At 43.8% G+C, this 22,671-nt stretch overlaps 1 protein-coding gene across 1 annotated transcript in view; it reads left to right on the top strand.

Annotated features, from left to right (window-relative positions):
* Positions 1–2,376: 2,376 nt before the first annotated feature.
* Positions 2,377–22,671, top strand: part of LOC120979535 (G-protein coupled receptor 22-like) — a 182,714-nt gene continuing 162,419 nt past the window's right edge. The window contains exon 1 of the mRNA XM_040408337.1: positions 2,377–2,551. The gene's annotated coding sequence lies outside the window, so the exon portion shown is untranslated. The remainder of the gene's footprint in view (positions 2,552–22,671) is intronic.

Raw genomic sequence — 22,671 nt, 5'->3', positions numbered from 1 at the left:
ACCGCCATGATGACTTCTTTCAGTCATCTCCTTTCTTTGCAGAGTTTGACAAACAGACATCGTAGTGTCCTACTTTTCCATCATCCTCCCCGCCTCCGGAACCATCCTGCCCCCCCCAATACTTTGCCCAATACTATACTGCAGAAACAGTCCCCCTGAGAATACCATTACCACACAGATAGCACCCCCTGCAATAATTATTGGCACACAGTGCCCTAAAATATTAACTGTGTCCCTGACCCTAATAGTGTAAACATAATGTCCCCCAAAAATAATGATGCTAAGCTGATACTGTGCCAGGGTGCCCCCCCCCAGTTGACCCCAATAGTAATAATGCCCCCATTGTGCCCATACTTAGGGTGCATTCACACAACCGTATGTATTTTGCGGTCTGCAAAAAATACTGATGATGTCCGCGTGACATCCATGTTGCATCCATTTATTTTTATTTTTTTCTGGATCCATTGTTCTTGTCCTGAAAACGGATAAGAATAGGACATGTTCTATCTTTTTTGCAGGGCTACGGAACGGACATTTCAGGTCAGACCCAAAATAAATAAATTCACCTACCTCTCCTGCTGCTCTCCAGGTCCGGCGGTCTCCCCTGCAGTCCCAGGCCCTGTTCTTCTCGGGGCCTGTCTGCGTACAGTGTCAGATCACAGAGCGCGCAGTTAGTCCTGACGCTGTAGACGGTCCTGGGGAAGATCAGGGAGAGGTGAGTACAGAGCTTCACTCACCGCTCCCCCGCCTCCTGCAGACTAGTGAGCGCTTCCATAATGGGACGCACTGCGTCTTATAAAGGGAAAGATACAGTCATTGGCAATGCGCCACTGCGACCCCTATAGCTGCTACACCGCTGTGCGTATGAGAGGGAAATAGTGGGAGAATATGTGTGTGTATCAGGCTGTATAAGTGTAAGAGAACGTGTATGTGAGTATATATGTGTGTATGAATATGTAGATATGTATGTGTGTCTGCAAGCATATCATATAAATGTAGTATATCAGGATATGTGTGCGCGTGTGTATGAGATTGTATTATGGTATATGAGCATATGCTTGTGTATGAATGTATGAGTGTGTGTGTGTGTGTGACAGTATGTCAGGAGTATTTGCCTATGCATGTGTATATGAATGTGTACAGAAGTGTTACGGTGTGTGTATATGACACTATCTTTGTCTATATGTGTGTGCATGTATGTATAAGTATGTGTGTGCTTGTCTCTATGGTTTGTAGGTTTTCTCCTTGTGCATGTGTTTATGCTTTTTTTTTGGTGTGTGTGTGTATATATATACATGTATGAATGTGAGCTTGTCTTCGTATATGTTTTGTAGGTTTTCGCTTTGTGTGTATGACGGTATGTTTATTTCAGTGTGTATATGTTGATGTATGTATGTGTATTTTAATGTATGTGCTTGTCTGTGCATATGTTTTGTAGGTTTTCTCCTTGTGCATGTGTTCATGTTTTTTTTTTTGTGTGTGTGTGTATATGCATGTATGAATGTGTGCTTGTCTTTGTATATGTTTTGTAGGTTTTCTCTTTGTGTATGTGTTTATGTTAGTTTTTTGGTGTGTGTATTTGTGTATGTATGAGTGTGCGTCTATGTATGTGTTTTGTAGGTTTTTTCTTTGTGACTGTATTTATCTTAGTTTTTTTCTCTCAATACGTATATGTGCATGTATGTATGGATATATATGTGTGCTTGGCTGTATATATGTTTTGCAGGTTTTCTCCTTGTGCATGTGTGTCTGTTTTATTTTTTCCGATCTGAATATGTTTTCACGGTGTGAAGATGTATGTATATATTTATGTATGTGTGTATATATATATATATATGTGCTGCTTGGTTATGTATATGTTTTGTAGGTTTCATGTTTGTGTGTATCATTGTATGTTTATTTTAGTTTTTTTTTGTGCACATATGTTGATGTATGTATGTGTTTGTCTATGTGTATGTTTTGTAGGTTTTCTCTTTGTGTATGTGTTTATGTTAGTTTTTTTGATGTGTGTGTAATTGTGTATGAATGTGTGCGTGCGTCTATGTATGTGTTTTGTAGGTTTTTTCTTTGTGACTGTATTTAGCTTAGGTTTTTTTTCTCAATGCGTATATGTGCATGTATGTATGGATATATATGTGTGCTTGGCTGTATATATGTTTTGCAGGTTGTCTGTCGGGCTGTTTTCTGTGTATATGTGCATGTATGTGTATGGATGGGAGTTTATATGGGGAGGGGGTGGTGCAGTGAGTGTAGTAAGTGGGGGGGATAGACGGATTGGAATAGGAGAGAGGGAGGGGAGGGCTGTAGTGGGAAGAACGGAGGGAAGGAGAGAGAAGGAGGGATTGAGAGGCTGCAGCACACACACGGGCACACACCTGCAGCGCATCCTCATCCCCGGGAGCAGCTGCAAACAGTGGGAGACCGGGCACCTTCCAGCATGAAGGAGGGGACCCCCGGATCATGGCACTGAAGCCCCCACTGCTATAGCCTGGCACCCCTAACTTCACCCCCAGCCCCCAGACAGGACAGCAGCAGGGGCTGCACCAGCAAGGTAAGCTCCGCACGGCTTCTGTCTCCTGCTGGGTGACTAGAATGGTGGAGATGTAGCAGAGCTGAGTTTGTTATCCGACACTTCTCATATTATTGTGACGTGGTGTCAGTTGGTTTACATAGGACTGCAGGTAAAACGCTCTGAAGTTAGCGCCCCGTGCAGATGACAGATCCTTCTCTGCAGCTCCGCTCCGAATTCCCGGGGGGCATGGAGAATTAACTCCTTACACGCCGGGAGAGGCTGTGACTGTGTGGCGGGTGGATCTGGTCACTGCAGGAGGTTTTGTATATATATTTTTTGCTCTGCACCTGTAGGTGTCACCCAGCAGCATTGCCCTGTAGGAGCCGGCCGTCAGTGTGGCCCCTCGGGACCCTGCTGCTGGGGAGCATCCTGCCTATTGGAGATTGGGCTGCAGATGGCACCGGGTGCTGCGGGCATTGATCGGATGGGTGACACCAGGGGGAGGATGTGGGCATCTGCGGGGACGGCAGTCACCACAGGCGCCCGCTGCTACCCCCCTGCAGGGAGAGGGACCAGCACAGAGCGCCCCCCGGACCCCTGAGGGGGCGACAGTCTGCACAGAGAGAAGGGAGGAATAGTCTGCAGACTACAAAGGTGGAAGCAGGGGCATCTACCTATCTACTATCTATCTATTTATCTATCTCATATCTCTTTATCTATTATCTATCTATCTATCTATCTATTATCTATCTATATATCTCATATCTCTTTATCTATTATCTATTTATCTATATATTTATCTATCTATCTATCTATCTATCTATCAGATCTATCTATCTCATATTTATCTATTTTCCATTTGGATATTATTAGTTAGTTAATAGTTAGATTGTTAGCTCTTTAGACAAGGATGCAGAGTTAGTGTTTCTGTCGGGCAGTGTGTGTTGTAGAAATCTTCTAGCTGTCAGAAGAAGTCTTGAGGAGGAGTATAAGGAGCAGTTCTTGGAGGTCAGTGTGATTGCAGCCTGGCATCCGCACTACGCTCACAAGTAGTAAACTAGAAATCCCAGGATGACGCCCTGTAACTGTTAATGACTGTTTAATTGCATCTGAAATGCGGCATGTCCTGAGTCGTGAGCGCGTAGCCCAGCAGCCAATGACATCATATGCCACTGTATGTGATGACATCACTCCTTGTCGCCGTCAGAACATGCTGGGAGTTGTAGTTATGCAACAGCTAAAGAGCCATGGCTTGGAGAACACATCATGCTCCATTCATTACTGTGGAGTTCTGAGAACAGCCAAGCAAGCGTGCATCTTGGGAGTTGTAGTTTTACCACAGCTGGAGTGCCGGAGGTTAGCCATCACAGCCATATACTGACTGCAACACCTAGAGCTACACCACAGGCACAATTGTCGCAGATCCGACCCCTTTTTGTGCAGTTTTAAAGGGGTTCTCCTTCCTGGACAAACCATTCTTGCCATTCAGGCCCCCAAAAATAAGCTGATTACACAGCAACCTGACAGCAAGTGATCACTTTCCCTACAGCACCTCCAAAGGGGACATGGAGTATTGCATTGTGCCAGTTGAATTAAAGTGCTGTCTCTGCGACACATGAATGGGTCCTCCAGCTACTCTGTGCAGCAGCTACGGGGGATATATAGAGGGTATCTCCCCTGTTAATTCAAAATGTTTAGGGTATCAGGCAACCCCTTTAAGATGCCATGTAGCCCTTTTTTTTTTTTTTTACCTTTGAGCAGTCAGGCTCTGGTGTGATGTTTGCCTTTACTTTTGTGTAGTTTCCTGCTTCCCACTCAATAGGTTCCCACCTCCCCCATTCTTTTCCTCCTTCCGACTCCACATACAGATTTGCAAAAGCAAAGAGAGAGGGAAGCTTCATTTACCATGAGAGAGGGAAGCTGCATTTACCATGAGAGAGGGAAGCTTCATTTACCATGAGAGAGGGAAGCTGCATTTACCATGAGAGAGGGAAGCTGCATTTACCATGAGAGAAGGAAGCTGCATTTACCATGCGAGAAGGAAGCTGCATTTACCATGCGAGAAGGAAGCTGCATTTACCATGCGAGAAGGAAGCTGCAGCTGCCATGAGAGAGGAAAGCTGCAGTTGTCATGAGAGAGGAAAGCTGCAGCTGCCATGAGAGAGGAAAGCTGCAGTTGTCATGTGCGAGGGAAGCTGCAGTGAACCATCTTTCCAGTCACTAGCAAAAAAAGGAGAAGGGTGACATAGACCAGGGAGGGATTGGAGGTTTTATTCTTGCTACAATCCTTGAGTTGTTCCCTTTTCACAACCACTAATGACCTCCATAAAAATGCTGGTAAAATAGTTTCCACGGTGCCAGAATGTCTAACAAATCTGCATCACTTGTCCAATATACATTCTTTCATGGTTCAGTCAGTTACGTGTCAGTCTTAACTGCATTTCTGGCATTATATTCATCAACCCAGAAGAGCTGGATGAGCAATGCAATACATCCTGCACATCTAGAAGAATGTGTCTTTCCACCTTATATGAGTTATCTCCCTGATTTCAGCCCGCCGGCTTGCAGAGCATTGTGCACTAGAGGTAACATAATCCTTCAACGTTTACTGTAAATGGCGACATGTTTGAGAAACAGAGATCATGACTGCACGTAAATAAACTTCAGGGACACGACTATCAATTCACTTAGTGTTAGGGCTCATGCACATGGCCGTTGCCCGGCCATGTCCATATGGTGGCCCGCATACGGCGGGTCTGCAATACACGGGCACCGGCCATGTGCAACCCGCATCGTGAATCACGGACCCATTCACTTGAATGCGTCCGCACCCTGGGAGATGCGGAACGGAGGCACCTATCGGAAGCCCACAGAAGCACTATGGATTGCTTCAGTGGGTTTACTGTACGTGCCTCCGCACCGCAAAAAAGTAGTGCATGCACTACTATTTTTCAGTGCGGACCGTCGGATGCGGATCGCGGACCCCACGGTCGGTGCCCATGCATTGTGGGCAACAATTTGCTGTCCGCAACATGGGCCCGGCCAGCACACGGTCGCGTGCATGAGCCCTTAAAGTGCTCGTGAAGGTCACAATATGGAGGTTTAAGATACTAAACTGATACAATGTATCCAGCCAAAACCTGGCACAAGGCAGCAGTTATTGGGTCTCCATGGCTACAGACTACAAACAAACCCTCAGTGTAGTCTGATCTTGCAGTCTTGTATTTCATCCACCTCCTCTTCCACTGTCTGAAGGTTATCTACAAAAATTAGCAGAGGGAATCTAATTAGTTTTTCTACTCTGTAGCCTTGGAAACACATTGGTCTGCACAGGAGCTATAGACGCAAAAAAGTACTGTTTTTTTTTATGGCTTTGGAGCAGCAACAAAAAAGGGCTGCAAAAGTATACACACCCCATAACGTATTCTGCAGCACGGTAAACACAGCAGTCTTGGGTACTAGGGCGGTTTTATAGGAAGGAGACAATTTGACCTTGATACGTCTTTGGAATATGGACTTACTGGTTTGGTTTGACCCAGCCCCAAACCTCCGGCACTCCAGTTATTATGAAACTACAACTCTCATCATGCAAAATTGCTCTGCTCTTCTCAAAACTCCCATAGAAATGAATGGAGCATGCTGAGAATTGTAGTTTCACAACAGCTGGAGTGCCGAAGGTTGCTGACCCCTGCACTGCAGCATGGCGTAGACAGCTCCTATGGACCTCATAGTCAGTGCCATCCGGTCCAGCCAGGGCACAGTTACCACAGTTACACCTCATGGAGCCACTCTCAACCGCTATCCTCAGTACCATCTCATAACATCGTCCCCGTGACCTGCTCTAACCCTGCTATGCTCTATGCCATTTCCATGTTCGCTAATTGCCTCTCCCGGTTTTGATTGGGTGCCGGCCCTTTAATGTGCACGTTTATTCCTGATTCCAAGCTTTGTCTGGGCTCAGTGGAAAGAGATGAACATCTGCATGCGGTAATATTCTGGATCCTCATCAAGAGCGTTGTGCAGTCGAGCATCGTGACGTCACAGGAGCCGTTTCTAATGCTTAAACATTCAATCAAACAGTTTTCAGCAATTGACTCCCATAACGGGGAACATTTCCAAACCAGAACGTGTCTTCCCAGCGCACATCACTCAGGACTCTGCTTCTGTACTCAACAGGGCATATTTATACTATAGAGGGCAGTATTATAGTAGCTATAGTCTTGTACATAGGAGCAGTATTATAGTAGTTATATTCTTGTACATAGGAGCAGTATTATAGTAGTTATATTCTTGTACATAGGAGCAGTATTATAGTAGTTATATTCTTGTACATAGGAGGCAGTATTATAGTAGTTATATTCTTGTACATAGGAGCAGTATTATAGTAGTTATATTCTTGTACATAGGGTGCAGTATTATAGTAGTTATATTCTTGTACATAGGAGCAGTATTATAGTAGTTATATTCTTGTACATAGGAGCAGTATTATAGTAGTTATATTCTTGTACATAGGAGCAGTATTTTAGTAGTTATATTCTTGTACATAGGAGCAGTATTATAGTAGTTATATTCTTGTACATAGGAGCAGTATTATAGTAGTTATATTCTTGTACATAGGAGGCAGTATTATAGTAGTTATATTCTTGTACATAGGAGCAGTATTATAGTAGTTATATTCTTGTACATAGGAGGCAGTATTATAGTAGTTATATTCTTGTACATAGGAGCAGTATTATAGTAGTTATATTATTGTACATAGGAGCAGTATTATAGTAGTTATATTCTTGTACATAGGAGCAGTATTATAGTAGTTATATTCTTGTACATAGGAGCAGTATTATAGTAGTTATATTCTTGTACATAGGAGGCAGTTTTATAGTAGTTATATTCTTGTACATAGGAGGCAGTATTATAGTAGTTATATTACTGTATATAGGAGGCAGTATTATAGTAGTTATATTCTTGTTCATAGGAGGCAGTATAATAGTAGTTATATTCTTGTACATAGGAGCAGTATTATAGTAGTTATATTCTTGTTCATAGGAGGCAGTATAATAGTAGTTATATTCTTGTACATAGGAGCAGTATTATAGTAGTTATATTCTTGTACATAGGAGCAGTATTTTAGTAGTTATATTCTTGTACATAGGAGCAGTATTATAGTAGTTATATTCTTGTACATAGGAGCAGTATTATAGTAGTTATATTCTTGTACATAGGAGCAGTATTATAGTAGTTATATTCTTGTACATAGGAGCAGTATTATAGTAGTTATATTCTTGTACATAGGAGGCAGTATTATAGTAGTTATATTCTTGCACATAGGAGGCAGTATTATAGTAGTTATATTCATGTACATAGGAGCAGTATTATAGTAGTTATATTCTTGTACACAGGAGCAGTATTATAGCAGTTATATTCTTGTACATAGGAGCAGTATTATAGTAGTTATATTCTTGTACATAGGAGCAGTATTATAGTAGTTATATTCTTGTACATAGGAGCAGTATTATAGTAGTTATATTTTTGTACATAGGAGGCAGTATTATAGTAGTTATATTCTTGTACATAGGAGCAGTATTATAGTAGTTATATTATTGTACATAGGAGCAGTATTATAGTAGTTATATTCTTGTACATAGGAGCAGTATTATAGTAGTTATATTCTTGTACATAGGAGCAGTATTATAGTAGTTATATTCTTGTACATAGGAGCAGTATTATAGTAGTTATATTCTTGTACATAGGAGCAGTATTATAGTAGTTATATTATTGTACATAGGAGCAGTATTATATTAGTTATATTCTTGTACATAGGAGGCAGTATTATAGTAGTTATATTCTTGTACATAGGAGCAGTATTATAGTAGTTATATTCTTGTACATAGGAGGCAGTTTTATAGTAGTTATATTCTTGTTCATAGGAGGCAGTATAATAGTAGTTACTGTATATTCTTGTACATAGGTGGCTCTATAATAGTAGTTATATGAATGTACATATTAAGCAGTATTATAGTAGTTATATGGTTGAGGTCATAGGGGCAGTATTTTTAGGAGCAAAATGTAATTGCATCTCTTTACTATATACCTTAGAGATGTTTACACACACGTTATGTAAATATCCATTGTAACTGGAATTGCTTTTTAATTTCAATTTGGATCCCCCTCTCCCACAGCCTTATTAATGAACATACAGCCATGGACTATTATAATACAACCTCCTCTTGAATCAATGAGACTTTTTGTGTTCTGAATTTCAATAACCCTCCTCTCTCTGTCAGGGACAAGGCTTTTCAGCACAGACACATTTATCGTTATGTAATTCATCTGCATAATTTATATGTATATGACTGCATGTATAATTTATATCGTGTTCAGTTGCTTGTCATTTTAAAGCCTTTAAAGTGGCATTTTATAAAGTGTGCATGGCAGAGTTAGCAATCGCTCGGTTGCCACTGTTTGTGACTACTCGGAATATTCAGTCATGACCCTAACAAGCTCTAAACCCTGGAGATCGGCCGCCACTGTCCAGGTCGAAACCTCAGCAACAGAGCGCCATTTATAGGCTTTATTAAGATTCAAAGAGACAGACACATTTTTTGTGTATATTTATGGCTTTGTCTCATCCACTGACCCTGTGGCAGTGCAGTAAATCCATTTTGGTTGTATTATTGACCAATGTACCGCCATATGGTGCTTCTGTGATGCCTCAGTATGTATTGGGGCATGGTGCGGTATGTGAACAATATTTCCATATCTCACCACTGACTTCCATCTGCCTGCTGAAAATAAGTACTAGGATTCTTGTGACACTAGATGGGGGTCCCATCTCCTATGAAATGGACTTTAGAACTGAAGCTCTGCCTTTGATTAGCATTATCCACTCTCTCTAATATTTTTATTTACATTTTTTACTCAAGTTTGGCTTCTTTATACATTGAGCAGCAACGAAAAAACAGGTGTGCCTACATGGAAACCGTCAACAAGTAGGTCAGCTGCTGATGATGGATCTTATTAAGTTTTCTCTTTTTTATTTTGACTTTAGCTTGCCTACTTGAACACATCCTACAACTCAGCCCCCTAACGTATGGATTCCTGATACTCATTTACACAAACGATAAAATAGCCTGAGAGCTATGTACTTACCTAATTGGAGTGGGGTTTGTTGGAATAAATTTCCTGTGCAACAAGGATTGTTACACTGACTCAATCAGATCCAATGTCCATACAACACTGCATACCAACGTTATTATACCAAAGAGCTAAATATAGATACATTTTAAGAATCTGAGATCCATCAACAGTAGTTTGCTTATAGTTTCCTGGTAGGGAGAGGATTTTGCTTCTTGCACATTGGAGTACTGCTGTAGCATGTACAAATTATTCGCTACCCATACTGTATTCTACTGTAAATAAAGTAGAGAAATTGATTTCATATTATTTGTTTACAACTTTTCAGATCCATCAATGTTAGCTTGCTGATGGTTTCCTTGTATCAGCAGGATTTCTTTTTCTACTGAGTATCAGAAATTGGCTGCAAGATGTTCATATTGTTTGCAGTGATCATGAGCATTCGAAATGGTGGCTGGAATTCGAAATGGTCTTCTCAATAATTGCACTTAAGGCAGTGAATTTTGAAACATACATGTGAGCAATGGCTGTACTTTAGATTCTTTATTTAAAGGGGTTTTCCAGGAATTAAGAAGATCAAAATACGTAAATATTCCTTTATTATAAATATATTCCCAAATACTTTTTATTAATTATAATGGCTCGTTTTGTCTAGGGAGCAATGATTAGGAGAAATAAATTGGCCGCCGTCCTATTAGTGCGTACAAAACCTGTCCTAATCACACAGCAGGACAAGTTACTTTTACAACACTGAGATAAAGAGCTGCCTCATCCTCTTCTCCTACTTGTCAGGGATTATGGTCCTGAATACAGCTGATAAGATCTTCATTCTCTGTGGGAATGGAGTTCATGAGGAGACATGAAGTACAGAGAGGACAGACTGTGGTAATGCACACAAGTGCTGCTGCTCATTAGCCACATTATTCCAACAGAGATTCAGCTAAAGATCTTATCATCTGTATTCAGGATCACAATCCCTGACAAGTAAGAGAGGAGGATGAGGTAGCTCTTCAGCTCAGTGTTGTGAAGTAACTTATCCTCATGTGTGATTAGGACAGGTTTTGTGTGCACTAATAGGACGGCGGCCATTTGGTTTCTCCTAATGATTGCTCCCCAGACAAAACGAGCCATTATAACTAATGTAAGGTATTTGGGAATATATTTATAATAAAGTAATATTTAAGTATTTTTATTTTCTTAATTCCCGGAGAACCCCTTTAAGCACGTATGAAAGAACGATAGATTTGTCAACAGCAGTTTGCTGATTGTGAAAATGCTGCAAGGGAACTATTATTCTGCACATCTCATTGAAATTTAAAAGGGTGGCACCTAAATTCAGGGCAGATGATCTTAACCAGTCATATGAGCAGAATCAGGGCTGTAGATTTGGCAGCCAGACGCCTAGAGGATCCATCAACAGTAGCTTGCTTGTAGTTTCTTGTCAATTCTATGTATTATTTATTTTGCTCTGCACGGTATTAATGCAGTGTGTACACAGTCTTGCTGCACGGTATTAATGCAATGTGTACACAGTCTTGCTGCACGGTATTAATGCAGTGTGTACACAGTCTTACTGCACAGTATTAATGCAGTGTGTACATAGTCTTTCTGCACGGTATTAATGCAGTGTGTACACAGTCTTACTGCACAGTATTAATGCAGTGTGTACACAGTCTTACTGCACAGTATTAATGCAGTGTGTACACAGTCTTACTGCACGGTATTAATGCAGTGTGTACACAGTCTTACTGCACGGTATTAATGCAGTGTGTACACAGTCTTTCTGCACGGTATTAATGCAGTGTGTACACAGTCTTACTGCACAGTATTAATGCAGTGTGTACACAGTCTTGCTGCACGGTATTAATGCAGTGTGTACACAGTCTTACTGCACAGTATTAATGCAGTGTGTACACAGTCTTACTGCACAGTATTAATGCAGTGTGTACATAGTCTTTCTGCATGGTATTAATGCAGTGTGTACACAGTCTTACTGCACAGTATTAATGCAGTGTGTACACAGTCTTGCTGCACGGTATTAATGCAGTGTGTACACAGTCTTACTGCACAGTATTAATGCAGTGTGTACATAGTCTTTCTGCACGGTATTAATGCAGTGTGTACACAGTCTTACTGCACAGTATTAATGCAGTGTGTACACAGTCTTACTGCACAGTATTAATGCAGTGTGTACACAGTCTTACTGCACAGTATTAATGCAGTGTGTACACAGTCTTACTGCACAGTATTAATGCAGTGTGTACACAGTCTTACTGCACAGTATTAATGCAGTGTGTACACAGTCTTACTGCACGGTATTAATGCAGTGTGTACACAGTCTTGCTGCACGGTATTAATGCTGTGTGTACACAGTCTTACTGCACTGTATTAATGCAGTGTGTACACAGTCTTACTGCACAGTATTAATGCAGTGTGTACACAGTCTTACTGCACGGTATTAATGCAGTGTGTACACAGTCTTACTGCACAGTATTAATGCAGTGTGTACACAGTCTTACTGCACAGTATTAATGCAGTGTGTACACAGTCTTACTGCACAGTATTAATGCAGTGTGTACACAGTCTTGCTGCATGGTATTAATGCAGTGTGTACATAGTCTTACTGCACGGTATTAATGCAGTGTGTACACAGTCTTACTGCACAGTATTAATGCAGTGTGTACACAGTCTTACTGCACGGTATTAATGCAGTGTGTACACAGTCTTGCTGCATGGTATTAATGCTGTGTGTACATAGTCTTACTGCACGGTATTAATGCAGTGTGTACACAGTCTTACTGCACGGTATTAATGCAGTGTGTACACAGTCTTGCTGCACGGTAATAATGCAGTGTGTACACAGTCTTACTGCACAGTATTAATGCAGTGTGTACACAGTCTTACTGCACGGTATTAATGCAGTGTGTACACAGTCTTACTGCACAGTATTAATGCAGTGTGTACACAGTCTTGCTGCACGGTAATAATGCTGTGTGTACACAGTCTTACTGCACGGTATTAATGCAGTGTGTACACAGTCTTGCTGCACGGTATTAATGCAGTGTGTACACAGTCTTACTGCACGGTATTAATGCTGTGTGTACACAGTCTTACTGCACGGTATTAATGCAGTGTGTACGCAGTCTTACTGCACGGTATTAATGCAGTGTGTACACAGTCTTACTGCACAGTATTAATGCAGTGTGTACACAGTCTTGCTGCACGGTATTAATGCTGTGTGTACACATTCTTACTGCACGGTATTAATGCAGTGTGTACACAGTCTTACTGCACGGTATTAATGCAGTGTGTACACAGTCTTACTGCACGGTATTAATGCAGTGTGTACACAGTCTTGCTGCACGGTATTAATGCTGTGTGTACACAGTCTTGCTGCACGGTATTAATGCAGTGTGTACACAGTCTTACTACACGGTATTAATGCAGTGTGTACACAGTCTTACTGCACAGTATTAATGCAGTGTGTACACAGTCTTGCTGCACGGTATTAATGCAGTGTGTACACAGTCTTACTGCACAGTATTAATGCAGTGTGTACACAGTCTTACTGCACAGTATTAATGCAGTGTGTACATAATCTTTACTCATGCTATCACCCAGGGGATGCATACGCCGCAGATATTGGCTGCGAATAGTACAGACATTTTTTCTTTCTTTTTGTTTGCGGTAAACAGAAGTTCACGAGCAAGGTGGCGTCTGCCCGAGCCAAGGAATGCGTCGACTGCAATTCAGTACGCTGCATCTTTATATTCAGGGCAGAGAATCTTAAATATTCATACGAGCCGTGCCAGCCAGATGGTACGCAGCGATGGATGTGAGCACTCGTGTCCACTGCACACATTCCAGGGACATCCAGCCCCCTCGTTCTTGTTGTCACCGGCGGTTAAACTTAATTGATGGATTTGCAGATGATCAATGCCTCTCGCTCTGAGCATTTTGATGCAAATCAAATAATCTCGATGTGCGAAGCCGCTGCGAGGGAATTGCTTTAACCCATAAGTGCCGAGAATGAAATGAGCAAAATTCTATTTCTCAGTTTTATTGGTCTCTGGGAAAGCTGGGTGGCATTCAATATGACTGCCATTACAACTTTGTTTCACACAATTGTAACGCAGTCATTATATTATTTGCAACATTGGAAAATCTCATGGCATTTTCTATTATTTAGAGCTGGAACTCACTTCTTAAAGTCCAAAAAAAATAAACCCCATTTTTCCGTAAAATCGCCTTTGCAATTTTCAAAGTATCCTCTAGGTGGAGTTGTATTGTATTGTATTTTGTGACATCACACAAAACTTTGTGCTGCCCTAGGCACATTTGGCTATAGCGGTCTATTGACTTTAGGGTATACAATAGGTACATAAAAGTTTTGACCTTGTGGTAAAAAAAGGGTTGTGCAGGCTATATATATGGATGACCTGTCCTCGGGATAGGTCATCAATATCTGATCCGACACCCAGCACCGCCGCCGATCAGCTGTTTGAAGAGGAGGCGGCTCTTCATGTGAGCGCTGCTTCCACCTCATTATACTGCCCATCATCTCGGAAGGGCAGTGTAATGAAAAGTACTCTTTCCATTCACTTGAATGGAGCGAGTACTGGCAATTACACTACGCCGCTGCCCCACAGGAGACGACACGTAGTGTAATGAACAGGAAGCAGCACTCGTATGGAGCGCCGCCTCAAACAGATGATCTGCAGTGGTGCCAAGTGTCGGACCCCTGCCGATCAGATATTGATGACCTATCATGAGGATAGTCCATCCATATCTATTGCTGCACAACCCCTTTAACATCACTTATCTGAACGAGCCTTAACTTGCTAGGTGTATGACCCTTACTCTGTGGTCGCGGTAGTTTTTTTTTACACTGGTGCCTTAGGCTACTTTCACACTGGCGTTTTGGCTTTCCGTTTCTGAGATCCGTTCAGGGCTCTCACAAGCGGTCCAAAACAGATCAGTTTTGCCCTAATGCATTCTGAATGGAAAAGGATCCGCTCAGAACGCATCAGTTTGCCTCCGATCATCACCATTCCGCTCTGGAGGCCGCCTGCAGCGTTTTTCTGTCTGCGATGTGGTGCGGAGCAAGACAGATCCATCCGTCCTGGCACACAATGTAAGTCAATGGGGACGGATCCGTTTTCTCTGACACAATCTGGCACAACAGAAAACAGATCCGTTCCCCCATTGACTTTCAATGGAGTTCAAGACGGATCCGTCATGGCTATAGAAGACATAATACAACCGCATCCGTTCATGACAGATGCATGCGGTTGTATTATTGTAACGGAAGCGTTTTTTGCAGATCCATGACGGATCTGCAAAAAGCGCTAGTGTGAAAGTAGCCTTGCTTCTTCCTTGTCAGTGTGTGGATTATGGAATGGTCTGTGTGACAGGCAGAGAAATCCTGTACCTATGGGTCATATACTGGCTTCATCTTTCTCCTCATTTGACTACTCTGATGTCTCCTTATCACTTGTATTATTAACTGCAGCCCCAAGTATGACTATAATTATACTATTGTCAGCCAAACCCACTGAGAACGGCAGGTTCAGCCGACACACTAACACGTGTGGGGATTTCTCGACTTTCCCCAGACAAGGGGAGACAAGGATTGGGTGAATATTTTTGTCCCATCCTTTTGTTCCTCCAGAAGTGCCTGACGACGGCTTTCTCCCCATAGAATACACAGATAAGTTCGGCCAAGCCGAATGTGTATGTGTTTGGGGAAGCCGAGGAGACGGGAGAGGTGACGGCTGGCAGCTATTGAATGTGTATACTTTACACTGCCTTCCTGAATAGATTAACTGTTACATTAGCTGTAGGTAAGCAGTGTGAGGGTTAAATCTTCTGACTTGTAGTTAAAATAAACTAAAGTTACTGATAAGGAGACACAAAGGGCTCATGCACACGAATGTATTCTCTTTCTGTGTCCGTTCCATTTTTTTTTGCAGACCGTATGTGGAACCATTCATTTCAATGGGTCCGCAAAAAAAAAACAAAAAACGGAAGTTACTCTGTGTGCATTCCGTTTCCGTATGTCTGCTCTGCAAAAAAAAATTGAATATGTCCTATTATTGTCAGCATTACGGACAAGGATAGGACTGTTCTGTTAGGGGCCAGATGTTCCGTTCCGCAAAATACAGAATGCACACGGACGTCATCAGTATTTTTTGTGGACCGCAAAATACATTTGGTCGTGTGCATGAGCCCTAAATCGTTTGTTTTCTCTGTGAAGTCCCCCCCCCCCCCTCCATTCCTGACACCCTAGGCACGTGCCCTCATGTGCCTTGTTGTAAACACGGCCCTGCATGCGATCCTATAGGAGTGTTGATGCAGTTGACCTTATGGAAGCCAGTCACCATATTCCACCCATCACCCAGCTTTTCCAGCAAAAGATAAACTCCCAAATAGAATATTTAATATCTTGACAGAAGATGACAACTGGAGAGCTTTAGATGGGGAACGGCTCTTTTCTACCGATCCAGTAAATCCCGAGTGTTTCCTGCTCCTGCGCGGCCTAAGGGGGTTGTTCAATAATCGTCCTTTCTTTGAGAACGGAGATAACGGATGCTTGTTTCTATCTTATCTCTCTGCGATGGATTATTGAGACTGGTGAAGGGCGGGGGGGGGGGGGGGTGCATCTGTACAGGAAGCAGATTAGCAGTTGCGGGAAAGCGTGACCAGTATAACTGCTGTATGTGTGATGTTATGGGAGCTACTTGGGATTGCCGCTCCATTTGCAGCAATAAGTGACTCCTTCCCGTCTCAGGATGCACTTCTACACCGCATTGGATTCATGTCTGGGATGGACACCGGACCCCCACGGCTGCTGGGTTTTCATTGACACTAATTGGACACAGGACATTTTGGCCAGTAGTCAGGCTGTGGAGGGCGACTGCACCTCGGAGACTGACAGGTCGTGTAATTGATTTGATACCTGATAATAGCAGAATTTGTATTACAATGCAGATCGTATTACGGAGCCGTAACATTATAACCTCTGCAGCATCCTCCGCAGAAATGTCTGGTCCTCGCGTGGGCAGCCTGACGACCTTGAAAGTACATGCTGTCCTCTTGAAGGTCCTTTGTCACCGGCAGGAGCCTAATGATCTTATCTGGTCACATAGTGTAATAGCCACTGGGTCCTGATGCAAAATGTGTGACCTAGTCCCCCACCGACCATCTCCCCAGGGGCGTAACTACCATAGCGGCAGACCATGTGACTGCTATGGGGCCCAGGGCAAGAGGGGGCCCAGTTGGGATCATCTCCTCTTCTACTGGGGGTCAAAACTTGGTCAGGACTCTACCCTCTAAAGAAAGAACTTTTAGCAAACAAAGCAGTGGAAAAAATTACCCAAGGGTCATTGAAAGGGGTTAAGGCGGAAACCCTTCAGTCCTGTGTGGGGGGCCTGGTTTGATCCTTGCTATGGGGCCCTGACTTCTCTATGTACACCACTGCATCTGCCATTTATAATTCTGGTGTCTTCTTTTTTAAAGGGGTTCTCTGGGGTCTAGATATTGATGACCTATCCTTAGGTCATCAATATCTGACTGCTGGAGGTCCAACATCCCAACTGATCAGCTGATTTCAGCATCCCCCAAAGTAAGAAATAACACAGAGGACAGAGCCAGAAGCTGATTGAATGGTAGGTGAGCTGCAGTACCCCGGCATGGCCACTACACAGCGGATGGAGCTCTGCCTTCAGCCAGTGCAAAATCAGCTGATAAGTGGGGGCTCTGGGTGTCAGACTCCTACCGATCTGAAATAAATGATGCATCCAAAGAATAGACCATTGAAGGGGTTGTGTCACTTTAGCAAGTGGCATTTATCATGTACAGAAGGTTAATACAAGGCACTTACTAATGTATTGTTATTATCCATATTGCTTCCTTCGCTGGCTTGATTCATTTTTCCATCGCATTATACACTGCGCATTTCCATGGTTACGACCACCCTGCCATCCATCAGCGGTAGCTGTGCTTGCACACTATAGGAAAAAATGCCGGACTCTCTGGTGGTCGGGACCATGAGACCCCCATAGTCCTACCTCACAACCGCCCCACAAAAACAGATTTTACAGGTTATGCAATGTACCCGAATGTGGTCTTTTTGTGGGTGTTACGTATGGTAAATGTTGGGAGACATTCCTAGAGCAATACAAATTTTTAATAACATTTCCAGATCGGTCGCTGACCAATAACGGTCAGGGGCATGACTATAGATGGTCAGGGGCATAGCTATAGATGGTCAGGGGCATGGCTATAGATGGTCAGGGGCATGGCTATAGATGGTCAGGGGCATGGCTATAGATGGTCAGGGGCATGGCTATAGATGGTCAGGGGCATGGCTATAGATGGTCAGGGGCATGGCTATAGATGGTCAGGGGCATGGCTATAGATGGTCAGGGGCATGGCTATAGATGATCAGGGGCATGGCTATAGATGGTCAGGGGCATGGCTATAGATGGTCAGGGGCATGGCTATAGATGGTCAGGGGCATAGCTATAGATGGTCAGGGGCATGGCTATAGATGGTCAGGGGCATGGCTATAGATGGTCAGGGGCATGGCTATAGATGGTCAGGGGCATGGCTATAGATGATCAGGGGCATGGCTATAGATGGTCAGGGGCATGGCTATAGATGGTCAGGGGCATGGCTATAGGTGGTCAGGGGCATGGCTATAGGTGGTCAAGGATGTAGCTATAGTTGGTCATGGGCGTAGCTATAGTTGAACAGGGGCGTAGCTATAGTTGGTCGGGGGCGTAGCTATAGTTGGTCAGGGGTGTAACTATAATTGCTCAGGGGCATAGCTATAGGTCTATAGGAAGTCAAGGATGTAGCTATAGTTGGTCATGGGTGTAGCTATAGTTGGTCATGGGTGTAGCTATAGTTGGTCAGGGGCATAGCTATAGGTCTATAGGTAGTCAAGGAAGTAGCTATAGTTGGTCGGGGCGTAGCTATAGTTGGTCAGGGGTGTAGCTATAGTTGGTCAGGGGCTTAACTATAGTTGGTCAGGGGCGTGGCTATAGTTGGTCAGGGGTGTAGCCATAGTTGGGCAGGGGCGTAGCTATAGATGGTCAGGGGCATGGCTATAGGTGGTCAGGGGCATGGCTATAGGTGGTCAGGGGCATGGCTATAGATGGTCAGGGGCATAACTATAATTGGTCAGGGGCATAACTATAGTTGGTTGGGGCATAACTATAGTTGGTCTGGGGCGTAGCTATAGTTGGTCAGGGGAGTGGCTCTAGGTGGTCAGGGGCGTAGCCATAGTTGGACAGGGGTGTAACTATAATTGGTCAGGGGCATAGCTCTAGGTCTATAGGTGGTCAAGGATGTAGCTATAGTTGGTCATGGGTGTATCTATAGTTGGTCGGGGGCATAGCCATAGTTGGGAAGGGGTGTAGCTATAGAGCTGAAGTCACCAGCCTGCCATTAGTCATGAGAGGGGAGTGAAAAGGCCAAACATATACCAAGCAGGGAGTCCCAATTTAATTCTTGCTATGCAACCTTCTCACTTTGCATCTCTCCCTATAGGACCAGTCCATAAACTTTACTATAAAATGAAAAACATTTAAAAAATCTGTTGCCGCCATTTTTGCCTCCATTTTACCACAACCATGTAGAAATACACTCACCTAAAGAATTATTAGGAACACCTGTTCTATTTCTCATTAATGCAATTATCTAGTCAACCAATCACATGGCAGTTGCTTCAATGCATTTAGGTGGGTGCTCCTGGTCAAGACAATCTCCTGAAGTCCAAACTGAATGTCAGAATGGGAAAGAAAGGTGATTTATGCAATTTTGAGCGTGGCATGGTTGTTGGTGCCAGACGGACTGCTCTGAGTATTTCACAATCTGCTCAGTTACTGGGATTTTCACGCACAACCATTTCTAGGGTTTACAAAGAATGGTGTGAAAAGGGAAAAACATCCAGTATGCGGCAGTCCTGTGGGCGAAAATGCCTTGTGGATGCTAGAGGTCAGAGGAGAATGGGCCGACTGATTCAAGCTGATAGAAGAGCAACGTTGACTGAAATAACCACTCGTTACAACCGAGGTCTGCAGCAAAGCATTTGTGAAGCCACAACACGCACAACCTTGAGGCGGATGGGCTACAACAGCAGAAGACCCCACCGGGTACCACTCATCTCCACTACAAATAGGAAAAAGAGGCTACAATTTGCACGAGCTCACCAAAATTGGACTGTGGAAGACTGGAAAAATGTTGCCTGGTCTGATGAGTCTCGATTTCTGTTGAGACATTCAAATGGTAGAGTCCGAATTTGGCGTAAACAGAATGAGAACATGTATCCATCCTCTGATGGCTACTTCCAGCAGGATAATGCACCATGTCACAAAGCTCGAATCATTTCACATTGGTTTCTTGAACATGACAATGAGTTCACTGGACTAAAATGGCCCCACAGTCACCAGATCTCAGCCCAATAGAGCATCTTTGGGATGTGGTGGAACGGGAGCTTCGTGCCCTGGATGTGCATCCCTCAAATCTCCATCAACTGCAAGATGCTATCCTATCAATATGGGCCAACATTTCTAAAGAATGCTATCAGCACCTTGTGGAATCAATGCCACGTAGAATTAAGGCAGTTCTGAAGGCAAAAGGGGGTCCAACACTGTAATAGTATGGGGGCACTAATAATTCTTTAGGTGAGTGTATATCTCTGACAGGTACGGCATTATTTTCCTCCTGTCATTTAGACACTGATATGTTAATTCCTGCCCTTGGGATACCAGGCAGGACCCGGCCGGGCGTCCGATTAACGCCGTTCTCCGGAGAATTGTAGTTAACGTTTTCTAAATTGCTTCACTCTAGGTGACTGACCCTTCTTGCAGGAGTTAAACTCCACCGTGGTATCTTGGATTTGGCAATTTCTCGGCCCTATCTGCCTAATGCTGGCTCCTTTCATGCTTCACTTAAATGGCGCATTCGATTAATCCTTATCGCTTTAGTCTTATTATGGAAGGGAAATGGAAATATTCCCGCCTCACCTGAGCGATCGTACCGGGCGGGGGAAGGAACAAATAGATTTTTTTCTTCTTTTGAATGGAAGTTATTCCTTTACTCCACCATCTGATGGTCTGGAAACTGCAATAACTAAGATAAGTAAAGGGCTTCATTTATCAAAGCTGTCTTTGTTGTCCATAGCAACCAATCCGAGCTAAGCTGTTTCTCCCGATCCTCCCAGACCCACGCATGCTCTGCTTGTCTGAGGAGAAAGCTGCAGCTAGACATCTCTAGTAGATAGCATCTCTCTCCGAGAACGCCAGGATCGAGCGTTCATCATTGCTAACAGGCCCGAATTTGCAGGGGTTTTTCCTAGTTTTCAGAGACAATTCCAGCAAATTTGAGCTGGCTTGGTCATAAATGGGTGGAGCTTATGCAAGCCACTCCCCATGATTGGGTAATTTATCAAACTGGTGTAGAGAAGAACTGGCTTAGTTGCCCATAGCAACCAATCAGATTCCACCTTCCATTCTCCAGAGAAGTGGATTCTGATTGGTTGCTATGGGCAACTAAGCCAGTTTTACTTTACACCAGTTTGATAAATGACCCCAAAGGTTGGTAAGTATGGGCAAGATGGAGGTCCAATGTGCCCAATCCTTCTCTTCCCCCTATTTCTGCCATCAGGAGAGGAGAGATGAGGCCATGCACACTAGATTGGCCGATCCCTCTGAAATCAGCAGGCCTCACCAACATACATCTATCTATTGCCTATGACCCCCCCCCCCCCCAGAGGCGTACAAGCGCCATAGTGTGCGAGCCATTATTACTCCCTGGAAAAAGTCTAAGACATACCAATACGCCTTAGACAGTTCCTGACAATTAACAGCGCAGGGCGCGTTGTGAACAGCGCAGGCAGCGCAGAGATTGTGCCTGAAACAACCAATAACAAAGCTCCTCACAGCAAGGAGCTTTGTTATTGGTTGGTTTGGGCGACTACCGGAGCCATACAGGCCCTGCAGCAGAGGAGACTGGCGGGAACTGGAAGGAGGAGGGGCTAGCTCCCGGGGTTGTTATAGTAAGGAGAGCGGTGCGCTGTGCACGAGGCCCAGCAGTGGAGCTGAAGACTACGGCCTGGACATCAAGATGGACGTACAGAACTAGGTTACAGCAGCAGCGTGTAATGTACTGATATGTGTAATCACACACTGCACCACATACATCACACACTGCACCTAAGATTGCTACCCGGCCGGTATCTCACCGGCAAGGCCGGTATTTTAGTGGCCATGTCGGTGTCGGTACTTTTTTTTTTTCTACTGGCAATATTAATTGAACCACAGTATGATAGCAACTCTACACCCTTCGGGGTGTGGCTTAACTTGGCCTGTATTTTTTGTTGGGAAAGGTGGCAACCCTAACTGCACCGCATACATCAGCCACTGCACCATATACATCAGCCACTGCACCACATACATCAGCCACTGCACCGCATACATCAGCCACTGCACCATATACATCAGCCACTGCACCACATACATCAGCCACTGCACCGCATACATCAGCCACTGCACCATATACATCAGCCACTGCACCACATACATCAGCCACTGCACCGCATACATCAGCCACTGCACCATATACATCAGCCACTGCACCACATACATCAGCCACTGCACCGCATACATCAGCCACTGCACCATATACATCAGCCACTGCACCACATACATCAGCCACTGCACCACATACATCAGCCACTGCACCGCATACATCAGCCACTGCACCGCATACATCAGCCACTGCACCACATACATCAGCCACTGCACCATATACATCAGCCACTGCACCACATACATCAGCCACTGCATCACATACATCACATACTGCACCATATACATCAGCCACTGCACCACATACATCACACAGTGCACCACATACACATCACACACTGCACCACATACATCACACAGTTAAACCACACACACATCACACAGTGCACCACATACATCACACAGTTAAACCACACACACATCACACAGTGC

Source organism: Bufo bufo, chromosome 9 (genome assembly GCF_905171765.1).
Source record: "Bufo bufo chromosome 9, aBufBuf1.1, whole genome shotgun sequence".
Lineage (NCBI taxonomy): Eukaryota > Metazoa > Chordata > Amphibia > Anura > Bufonidae > Bufo > Bufo bufo.
This window is presented reverse-complemented; position numbering and strand designations above follow the sequence as displayed.